This window comes from Rhododendron vialii, chromosome 7a (genome assembly GCF_030253575.1).
Source record: "Rhododendron vialii isolate Sample 1 chromosome 7a, ASM3025357v1".
Classification (NCBI taxonomy): Eukaryota; Viridiplantae; Streptophyta; class Magnoliopsida; order Ericales; family Ericaceae; genus Rhododendron; species Rhododendron vialii.
The window spans coordinates 15,795,474-15,807,891 of record NC_080563.1 but is presented as its reverse complement, the minus strand read 5'-3'; the positions used below and the strand labels follow the sequence as shown (position 1 = coordinate 15,807,891).

At 38.7% G+C, this 12,418-nt stretch overlaps 1 long non-coding RNA gene and 1 pseudogene across 2 annotated transcripts; both read left to right on the top strand.

Annotated features, from left to right (window-relative positions):
* The first annotated feature begins 3,219 nt into the window (after positions 1–3,219).
* Positions 3,220–5,501, top strand: LOC131333752 (berberine bridge enzyme-like D-1; annotated as a pseudogene).
* Positions 5,502–9,698: 4,197 nt separating this feature from the next.
* Positions 9,699–11,525, top strand: LOC131333751 (uncharacterized). 2 transcript variants are annotated; one of them, XR_009201892.1, is made up of 4 exons: positions 9,699–9,841; positions 9,916–10,063; positions 10,195–10,245; positions 11,362–11,525. It is a non-coding gene; the product is annotated as an uncharacterized LOC131333751 (long non-coding RNA). The 2 variants fall into 2 exon arrangements; XR_009201891.1 differs by having other exon boundaries at positions 9,916–10,245.
* Positions 11,526–12,418: the final 893 nt, after the last annotated feature.

Sequence of the window (12,418 nt, the reverse complement as noted above, 5' to 3'; positions counted from 1 at the left end):
TTACTAAGATGTCAAGTAATTCCCCCTTCAAAAAGAATGATCAACATGCACTCCAAGCACGCAGTATCAACGCCCCTGAGGTGTACCTGAAATAATGATAGGGTGAGCTACACTAGCCCAGTAGAGAAATTTATATTCAATCTATATGAAAATGTGATGAGTCATGCACCAAGAGTGAGTGAATTCAACAAGTTGTCACATGAAATTTGAGTTTATCACAATGAGCAAGCATTTATGGCCAAAGGGATTAAGACTGCATAAAGGTTTTCCTAATAGTTCACACATCAAGCTAGAAGCATTAATAAACTCAATCAATCTAAATATACCAATAACAAGTTCTCAACTGCCACTCATCCATCGTTTCGAACATTTTAACTGTTTGAGTACATTTATCCTTGCATTGACATTCCCTAGTTAGTTGGAATTCGCGCGTTTTCGGTCATCTCACCGATTTGTGATACCCGTTCATTTTCATTTCCTGTCATCTCACCGATTGGTGATACCCGTTCACTTTCATGTTCGATCATCTCACCGATTGACGATACCCGTAGTGTCAATTCTGGTCATCTCACCACGGAGTGGTGATACCCGTAGTGTCAATTCCGACCATCTCACCACCGAGTGGTAATATCGGCCCGTAGTGTCGATTCTTGTTAATGATATGCCACATCATTCCTAGCATTACCCAAGTATCAACATGCTTAAACATATCCGAGCATTATGCCACAAGTGTTAGTAATTTATTTTAATCAACGGGTATCTGTAATCTTAACGTGGGGAGATTAATAAGTATTTAATATCATGGAACTCGTAATATAATTGAGATAAGGACGGGAGTGCAATTATAATTCTGTAGTGTGGTGAATTATAATTAGTGAAATAAGAAGTAGAATCCTGGTGGGATTATGTTTTCTTATTTACACTAGGAGCCCAGACTTATTACTCCTTAGGTCCCTATCATAACCTTATATATACACGTTATGCTCTCTAGGTCAGGTGGACGTTTTTCTATTATTCAGTAAATAGAGGCAGGCTTAGAGAGAGCAAACAGATCACGAATGAGTCCACACTCGGTTCGTGTTCTAGGCGTGCGGGGAATACGATAGAAGATCGTAAGGTACAGTCGAGCAGTATTCGTGGTTTATAGCAAGGTGTGCTATAACAAGTTCAACCAGCGTTCGTGTCGTAGGGAGTTGAGGTAGAACCCTAATTCCGCCTTGTAGGGTTTTACAATTTTTGTTGTCTAATCTGTACGCGTCATTACTAGGTCTTGGGGATTCGATTTTCCAACAACAAGATCTTGTCATATCCCTATACCATTTAGTTATTCACATTTTAATGCATTCCAAACTATCAACCATATCATAGCATTGATTATTCAACAAGTTCACGCCATCCATCTATGCATGACACAAAGTCCTACCTAACGTACCATTTAATCATTCTCAATTATGTTTTTCATTTCACAATCCTCAATAGTATAGTGCTCAACATATAACAAGTCCATATCGTTCATGATAACATGTCACAATGTTCACATAATCATTCGAATTCATAGACAACGAATGCGTACCATATTCATTTAAGTCAATCAGTTTCTTTCGTACAATGAGAACCAAAGGGATGGTGATGATCAATGAATTATTGGAATACGAGCAATCAAGCTTAGAGGTGGTTTGAAGACGTTCAAAAAGTATTAGAAGTGATCGAGAGTCAAAACAATCGAGAAGAGGTCAAAATGGTTCAAATCAGTCTAGCGAGCATGGGTATCATTGATACCCCGACGACAAAAATCCAGATTGTAAGGGTATCAATACTTCTGATCATGGGTATCAATACCCACTTCATCGATTCAACTATTTGAGTCGTCTTTTGGTGGATTTCTGAAAGTATCTTGGAAGACTTGTGGATTCAAGACTGTGGCATTCAAGCATTAGGTGTGGTGAACGAGCGATTCGGCAAGTAGGTCTTAAGGGCAATTTTGAGGATTCAAATCGTGGGTTAAGATAGATTATTTCGATCCGAAAGAAATTCTTTTCTTGACCTTTATTAATATAATCTTTTCTATTTAAAAAAAAAATAGATGAAAGTTCCGAGCCCCTAATTAAGGATCATAAAGACAAATTCAGGCAAAAATACTTGTGGACAAATAGGTGCAAATTATTTCACGAATATTATGGGATCGTACTACTTTTTAATATGAGCCTGAAAGTCAACGTACGTAGCTTGCTTTTCTAGAAAAAATAAAAATAAGAATCTCACAATATGTTTACCAAATTAATTAATGATCTAATAGATAACGATCAAACAAAATGTCATCAAAGTACCAAAATACTACTAGGTAGTAAAAAGAAAAAAAGTTTAATCTAAAAAGTGTCTAGAAAATGTTTGTGGTGTAAATTTAACGTTGGTGTTGTGTGGGCCATACCTAAAAAGAATTTGGTCAATATATTTTCTAATCACTAAATTATTGGCCAAGTAATTATTTCTAAGTGTAGTAAGGCCCCGTTCCGGAACTCAAAATAAGTACTTATTTTTTAAGAAGGCAATTTCAAGCTCAAAAATAATATATTTACGCAAATAATTTTCTTACCAATATGGATCTTGTTTAATAGATCTTATCGAGATCTATTATACGGTGCAAAAAAAATCAAAAAATTATTTTTCATTTACATTATTTTTTAGTTTGAAAATATGAAATAAGTACTTATTTTTTAAGAAGGTGTTCTGGAACGGAGCCTAAGAACTACAGACACAAGTACAGGTTCAGTAAAATGATCCCTTGAATATTGGTTGGCTGATGTTAAGCTAGGTCGAATGCTTTAATTTGTTGAACTAAATATATATACATGCTAGGGGCACATCACCTTAGAGGCACATCAACCACACCCCTCTCACATACAGAAACGGAACCCATCTGTATGTGAGAGGGTGTGGTTGATGTGCCTCTAAGTGATGTGCCTCCAGCATTTTGGTAATACAAATTGTGGGGACAAGGAAACCTCATTATATGTATGCACTTGAAGATCCCCCCCCCCCCAATCAATCTGAACAAGTGTTTTGTCCTGTATCCATGGCCACCCAATTAATTGAAAAAGGAATTAGGTCGGCCACGTATATATATACTACCATATAATTAACCATCCCGGCCCTTCTATACATATAATATACTCGCAGAAAGGGAGAAATTAAAGAGATCGATCATCAGCCATGGTGAATTTTCGAAGAATGATCCGCACTAGTAGTAATGTTGCTTCATTTCCTTAATTTATTGATCATAATCATCATCGTCATGATCATATCCTTTGTTGCTCCTTCTTTAAGTACAGGCTGTACAGCTGATGATCAACTACGTACACACCAGTACAGACGAGCTGGTTTCTTGCCTATCTTATCATGGAATTAATAACTTCACCATCAACCCAGACACTCTTCCTGTTGATTCTACAGCAGCTCATTCCTATTATAACTTCCTTAATTTCTCTATCCAAAATCTGCGGTTTGCCGAAGAATCCATTCCAAAACCAAGTGTCATTATTCTCCCAGGGACAAAACAGCAGCTTGTCAACAGTATTGTTTGTTGCAAGAAATCAGGTGTGGTGGGCACGGAGGAAGTACTGGAAATTAGAGTAAGGTGCGGTGGGCACGGATACGAAGGGACTTCGTGGGTTGTCACCGATGATGTTCCATTTGTGGTTATTGACATGATGAATCTAGATAGTGTTTCAGTGGATTTGGAATCACAAGTGGCATGGGTTGAAGGGGGCGCTACACTCGGTCAGACCTACCATGCAATTCATGTCGCCCAATCAGCAGCAGCTAGAAGCAAACGCCATGATTATGGGTTCTTGGCTGGGTTGTGTCCAACTGTAGGCGTTGGGGGCCACGTCGCTGGCGGTGGATTTGGGTTGCTATCAAGAAAATACGGACTTGCAGCCGACAATGTGGTGGACGCCTTTCTTATTGATGCAGACGGACGGTTATTGGATCGGGAAGCTATGGGAGAAGACGTGTTTTGGGCCATTCGAGGAGGAGGCGGGGGCATCTTGGGGATTGTTTATGCATGGAAGATCCAAGTGTTGAAAGTGCCTCCAACCGTGACAGGTTTCATTGTTTCTAGGACTGGGACGAAGCATCTGGTGGCCATGCAACCTAGTCCACAAATGGCAATTTGTTGCACCCAAGCTGCAAGATGGATTCTACTTATCGGCTTTTGTTGGTGTTGGATTGCCGGAAGCCAAAACAATTGGAAGAATTTCGGCAACGTTCAAAGGGTTATATCTGGGTCCGAGAAGTGAGGCCATTTCCATCCTAAATAAGGCGTTTCCACAATTGGATATTTTGGAACAAGATTGCGAGGAAATGAGTTGGATAGAGTCTGTTGTTTACTTCTCCGGACTGGGCAAGGGAAGCACCGTCTCCGACTTAAAAGATCGTTACTTCTGCGACAAGAAGTATTTCAAGGCCAAATCAGACTATGTGAGGACCCAAATACCGCTTAGCGGCATAAAGGCTGCACTGGACATACTTGAGGAGGAACTAAAAGGGTATGTGATTTTGGATCCATATGGGGGAGTTATGGAAAAGATAAGCAGTAAATCTATTGCTTTTCCACATAGACAGGGTAACCTTTTCAGCATTCAATACCTTGTGGAGTGGAAAGAAGAAGAAGATAATGCCAAAAACAAAGATCGGTACATAAATTGGATAAGAGGGTTTTATGATTCAATGACACCCTTTGTTTCATGGGGTCCAAGGGCTGCTTATATCAACTACATGGACCTTGACCTGGGAGTGATTAATAATAATAATAATAATAATAATGCGGTGGAGATGGCTAGGGTTTGGGGTGAGAAGTACTTCCTAGAGAACTAGGCTAGATTGGTTAGAGCCAAGACCCTTATTGATCCTTATAATGTTTTCAGGCATCAACAAGGCATTCCTCCTGCTGCCACTGCTCTCAAAGCAGAGGACATGAGATGATAATGACTCTATCCAGATACATATCTATATTTTTGTATGCATCTCGATCTATACAATACTAGGTCTTGTCCGTATTTACGGCACTACGCACCTCGGTTAGAATTGTCCGTGCCTACGACACTTACTAGCTAGTGGTTCAAATATTAATGTGTAATATGTGATCCTCTTCTTAGTGGCACAAAAGAGAATAACCTGTGCTTATGACACTCTACCAATTATACATTTAAGCTAGCTACAAAAAAACTACTCTCTTCGTCCATTTTTAAGTATTCTGCTTTGTAATTTCAACTTATTAAAAAGATATCATCATTACACATTTCACATCAACTTTTACCTCCACTTTCCCTCTTTACCCTCTATTGAAACATCATTATTACATTTTTATTCACTTACTTTTCAAAATGGAATCTACTTTTAGGTGTAAAATGAAAAATTCACCAACTTTTACTCACTAACTTTACAAAATGGACACTTATTAAGGGACAACCCAAAATGAAATATTGAACTCTAAAAAAGGGACGGATGGAGTATCAATTTGCTTATGAAATTCCAGTAAATACCAGGTAGAAAGTTAAAATCAAACAGCACATTAGTTAGTGCTCTGCATCAACGAAATCAGAAAAAATTTAAGCACACCAGCCAGTGCTCTACATTTAACAACTTAAGAGCAGATATAAGCACACCAACGGAAGAGAGGAAGAAAACTCCATTATATAACTTTCTCTTTTATACTTATTATAATATCAGAAGGAAAAATGCAACCCAATGCAATAGCCTTCTTTTACATGTATGCGCACTGAATTAAGTGTCATTGCACCCATCCTGTTCTCTGCATGCAAGTTTATGTCCAAATTGGACGTAAACTCATTATTACCACAAGAGCTAATAGCATACCTCTTATACAATCAGGGGAAAATATGTTCAGGAAAGGGCAGCCAAAACACTTTTATACAATTAGGGGAAAATATATTATGACCAAGTAGGATAAAATAATCATAAAAATAAAATCTTCGCAACGGTTCAATCAAATTAAAAAATAAAGCACTTAATTTTTAAATCACATTTTTGATGTGTGAACAGTGAATGTGTGTGCCGCCTTATGTGAACGTGTGTGCATGTGCGTGGTGGGTGCCACGTAGGACAAAGGGTGCCAAGTGATGGCTTGTCTTTTTTTTAAATTTTATTTTCTTTAATGTCGCCTCATTTTGAAGGGTTACACATGTTTGTGCCCGGCATATAAAGAAGGCACACATGTACAAACAAACTACTCATATTAGAGCATCCATAGTGGACTAATCAAAATCAAAATGTTGCTAAGGTTAACAATGTTTGCTCAAAAATGAGCTTACATTGGAATAATCAAACTCAACAACCTCTTAACAACTAATCAAATTTTGACCATTGGATAACCAAAACTAACAACCTTTTGTTAATAATCAAATTTAGTGAACTCCACATCTTTCCATTCAAGTACACTCATCATTACACAAAAACTTTATCTCTCCTCCATTTTCACACACACACACACACACACACTCTCTCTCTCTCTCTCTCAACCATTTTGTCAAAAAATTATTTTAAAAATAGTTAAATTCAATGCATAAAATACAGGAATTTGAGAGTAGACTTGAACGCTTGCTCCAGGATTTACAAGTGGACAGTATTCTGATCACAATGTCAAATACAACATGGGATATACCGGTTAATGAATATGGACAATTCAATGCTGCTGAGCTGAATGAAGTCTTTGCTACTATTGAGTTGGAACTTTATGATTATGTTTTCATTACTATGCTGCCAAATATGGAGGTTAGGATTGTTGTCATTAACTGATTATGGGGTCTGTTCAAAACCATCAACCGGCTAAGTTTCTTAAACTTTCAAAAGACCGTAAGTTCTATTGGGTAAAATACCCGATCACCCGCATAACGGAAGCGTAACGAAAAACAATCACACACAATAGAGACACAAGATTACGTGGTTCCCCAAACTCGGGTACGTCCACGGAGAGAACAACTTCCACTAATATTGAATGAGTACAATGAGATACAAAATACCATACTCTAGCTCTCAAGCTCTCGGTATTTTTATCTCCCTTAAACTCACACAATTTTCTCTCTGCCGTAGCTCACACATACACGGCACACATGCACTGCCTCATTTAAATAGGAACAAGAGAAGGATCTACACACTTGAAATTCCAAGCATCACAAAATCCCCTTTGAGATCCGAAACATGCACAGCCGGCATACCCACTTCCAAAGAGCACAATGACTTAGGCCAATAAATGCATAACCAGCCAACCAACTATTTCATTTCTCTTTCAAAAAACCACTACCACATAGGCAAAACCCAACGAGTTCTTAACCAAACTGTGATATAGTTTCTAATAGCCGGTAGCTTGGTTCTTTGCAGGGATGAAAGTGCTTTTTTTTGATAGGCAAAAAATTTTATTCAGAAATCTTGACAAAAGGTACATCAAGATGGGGGAAAAGGAAAGGGGAATCCAACCAAGAGTTAGATGCAAAGAAAAAACTGTTTGGATCAAACCAAACCACACTCAAACAAACCAGGCCCCAAGAATTCATATATCATTAAATCACATGGCCTGGCCCAAAAAAGTCAGCCCAAACAATAGCAAGCCTGCCACAACCTAAACCCTACACAGAAAACACCTCCATCTCCGCACCAAATCCGATCAGCTCCGCCGGCACCACCTGAAAACCGTGTTACGAAAGCAGCAGTGGCGGTGTTAGGTGATCTTGCGGATGCACTCGGTTCAAATGCGAAGAGCTTGTTAAAGGACCATACTTTCTGCAATGAGTTTTTTGTGGAATGCCTTGACTCAGATGATGAACAGCTCAAAGAGACTGCAACTTGGACCCAAGGGATGATTGGATGTGTTTTTGCTGTCAGCGGGTAAAAATGAACTTTTTGTTAGTTGTCATTTCTCTTGGTTCATGAAACTAAGCATGTTTTGTTTTGTTCGATAAATGGTTAAGAGAGTCAGGGTAGTAAGAAAGAAGAGGTCTGCGCTTCTTTCTCGTGTCTTGTATGTCGTAGGTATAAGTTTGTGAACTGATCAAATGTTTTATTATCTTCTTTGTTGGGGGTCAGAAAGGTTCTTGTTAGGAAAAGCCATCGTAAGGGCCACACTGCCTTTAGGTGGCCTGATATTCTTGTTAACTCTATTTAGTATTGTGCATCCACTAATCGGTGGTTTCTGTTGGTCTTTTGTTGTCCTCATGTTTTCTTTTGTTAATATGGTTTCAATATGCGGTCCAAAGGTAGGGTCTGTGGCTACATCTCCGAGATTATGTGTTGCCTCGTTTTGCAATCTTTACCAAGTCTCGCTGTCTCACTAAACCACTTAGAAATTGATCGACGCAGAATGCTCGAAAAGGACACGACCATTGATCGACGCCGCACATTTCTTCCAACGTGTTTAGAATTTTTTTATTTATTTTATCAGCACGTGTTTAGAATTCTTACGTTGAGAGATGCCATACTTAGGCTGTTGTTGTGATCAACTATCCCCAGAGGTTGTGTGGTGGGTTTTGGTTGCCCCTCGAGTGTATCCATATTGTTTAGTCGGAATTCACTTGACTTTGAGCCCAGCAGATGGTTCATGTTTGTTTGCAAATGTATATATTCGTTTCGGTTGATCAATCATTCTCAGCTCGTAAATGCAGGTTTCCAGTTTTGCTAATTATTTTTGCTGTTAAAGTCTAAAAACATTGAACGTGCATGCGATTCGCGGCTTCCAACTTTTGTTTTTGTAGTGTGTCCTAATTAGTAACGAATCATGGTTTCAAATGCAACATGCCATGAAACATTTTGTTTGGGCACGTTCAGTGGTCTGCACATTTTGTTTGTATATTAATTACAGTTTAAAATATTTCGTTGCTTCCAGATATTATGCGCGCTTCTTCCATTAGTTTCACCTCCTCCCATGTGGACTGCATGGACAAATTCTCCTCCTCCCCCTCCAAACCCAAAAATACCAGACATGAAACACCTCGTGCAAGCACGAGCCAATCATCTAGTATGATGTTATATAAATACAAGAGACAGAGATCCATCTCCCTGCAAGTGCTAAATCGAGAGCCAAAAGCATACGTACCACTACATCTAGTATGATGTTATATAAATACAAGAGACAGAGATCCATCTCCCTGCAAGTGCTAAATCGAGAGCCACAAGCATACGTACCACTGCATCTAGTATGATGTTATATAAATACAAGAGACAGAGATCCATCTCCCTGCAAGTGCTAAATCGAGAGCTAAAAGCATACGTACCACTACATTATTCAGAGAGAGAGAGAGAGAGAGAGAGAGAGAGAGAGATGGATAATACCGAGGTTAAAGATATTGTAATAGTTGGGGGTGGAATATGCGGCTAATGCACTTGCTCTTCATAGGTGATACAGTAAAATTTTCCCTTCTATATTTATATGATATTACAATTTTTAATTTTTTTATAACTCAATGTCCAGGTTAGCTTACACGCACCTTGAATGATCCTAGGAGACCAATTTTACCGCCCACTTGCGGGGGTCCCAATTAAAGTCTATATTGGTTTGGACTAAGCCCAAAGAAGAAGTTGATAGCAAGAGATTTCGACCCTAAGATCTCAGGAATGAGCAAACCCCTACGTCCTAGGCTTTGAAAACTAGACCAATTCCTTGGGTACGTTGGGTATAATTATAGTATGATATTAGATCATGTACGTGTGTGCGCGTTTGTGTCTTCTCTTCTTCTAAGTTCTACATGCACTTCCCCTCAGTATGTAGTTAGCAATAGTAGAGTAGTATAATCAACTACTCTTTCTATTGGTGGGCTCCGCCTAGTGGAAGGTGAATAGGTTTGAATTAAATTGATTCATTGTCGTGGAATTAATGGATCTATACCATAATATATATGCATGCAGGAAGGGCATGGATAGCATTGTTCTGGAAAGATCAGAGACTCTAAGAGCCACCGGAGCGGCCATCGGTATTCAATCCAACAGTTGGCGCGCACTTGATCAGCTTGGTGTGGGCTCCAAGCTCAAGACAAACGGCCATCCCTATCCTCTGGTTTGTCTCTCTATTATTGAGTATTGCATTAATTAAGCTGGTAGTGTTATATATGATGCAAATAATTTTACCATGCATGGCGCGCAGTATCTGTCTATATATATCAATCTAATTAATTTGTTCGTGTCCAGGTTTCGAGATGTCTCAACAGACGACACAACCCTAAAAGAAACACCAGTCGGGTATATTAATTTGGGTAAATTGAGTAAGAAGACATACTATAAGAGTTTTTGCCATGATAAGGATATAAATATTTTCCTCTAAAGTTTAAAGGACATTCTGTCCAAGATTTACAAATAACCCCTTCCAAAGTTGATCGGCATTGACTAAGGTTGACCGGCGTTGACCAAAGTTGACCAGCGTTGACTGGCGTTGACCAGCGTTGACTGGCATTGACCGGCGTTGACCGAGGTTGACCGGTGTTGAAAGTGCCTAAAACCCTAGGGTACCCTATGAAAGTGCCTAAAATCTTAGGGTACCCTATATATGAAAGTGCCTAAAACTCTAAGGTATCCTATGAAAATGCTTAAACCACGAAAACCCTATAATAGGAAAATGAACCCTAAAACCCTATAAAAGTGCCTAAAACCCTAGGGTACCATATGAAAGTGCCTAAAATTTTAGGATACCCTATATATGAAAGTGCCTAAAACCCTAGGGTACCCTATGAAAGTGCCTAAACCGCTAAAACCCTATAATAGAAAAATGAACCCTAAAACCCTATAAAAGTGCTTAAAATCTTAAGGTACCCTATGAAAGTGCCTAAAATCCTAGGGTATCCTATGAAAGTGCAACAAGATCGAAAAACACGAAAAAGACATATTTTGTGTTAGCCAAACAAGGCCCTTGTCTCATTTAAGATCATTTAAATTAAAAAAGACATTTTTTGTGTTAGCCAAACAAGGCCTTTGTCTCATTAAAGGCAATTTGGTCTTTTCACGGACCTTAAACTCTAAAATATTTTCATTAATGGATTTTACACATCATTGAAACTTAAGCTGGACTAAATCTAATTTGGGACCTCTTCTTTTGGACTTTAGACCAATTTGCTGTATTAATTTTGCCATGCATGGCAGTATCTATTTTCTCTTGTTTTCTTCTCTATTTTTATTTTTTGTCTTGCGCACACTAATTAATATGTTGCATATTCAAGGTGAGGAAAATTATTCACTCATGAGTCCTACATATATGTTAATTGATGTGTTATTATCGATCTAAGCTAGCCATTGTTTTTTTTTTTGCTCGGCCTAAGCTAGCCATTGTTGACCAAAGTCTCTTTGCATTACCCTATTGATCAGGAATTTAGAAGCTCAATGCCTCAAACGGAGTATTCTCACGGAAACCCTAGCAAACGATCTTCCAGTTGGGACAATACGTTTTGGTTCTCATATAACTGCACTCCAAATGGATCCAACTACCTTACAGCCAATCCTTCACCTCCATGATGGAAGCGTCATTAGGGCAAAGGAACGTTAAGTTATTCGATTATGTACCAAAGATTTCAAGTTGCTGAGGGCAACACCTTGAATCAATGTCAATCAGTGGAGTATTCTTTTTCTCAGCAAATTTCTAGCTAGGTGCTTTTCGTTCAATAGCAGCATTTGCTGGTTCCTTGTCCGTAATCAGTTCTAGCAGTATCAAGTTGTTCATTCATATATATCTTCAAAATCCTTCCCCTAAGGGCTATCTCAATATGTACAATTGTACTGATTTGTTTTGGGGGGCTGCTGCAGATTGTGATAGGATGTGATGGTGTAAACTCAGTGATTGCCAATTACGTTGGGTTGAAGCCTCCAAGGCAGTCGTCAATTACCAACGTGAGGGCCTTTACAAATTATCCAAATGGACATGGTTTTGGACCTGAATTTGTTACGATAAAGGAACGCAATCTTTTGCTTGGACGAATTCCCATCGACCACAAGCTTGTATATTGGTTTGTAGCTCGTGCAGAGACACCTTAAGGTAATCCCTTCTTACATATAGTCCCATTTGTAAACTTTGGTGATTAATTCTAATCTAGGGAAGAAGAAAATAAAAGAGAGGAAACTATAATTTCTTTCATTGATTTCACTGCTTACACCTCCTCTCTGTTTATAACACATATAACGATAAACTCTCTTAACTAAAACACAACTAAGAGTCATGCTTAATTAACCAGAGCTACCAACCATGCACCTAATTATAACAAACCTATAACCAACTTTGTTCACTAATACTACCCATCAAATTGAGGCAGAGGATCAAACACCCTCTATTTCTCCCGGAGCAATTGAAACCTTACCTACTGAAAACATCAGCACATGCACTAGATCTCAATGGAACTGATATGAGAAAGAAGCAGCTCCTTGGAAACAG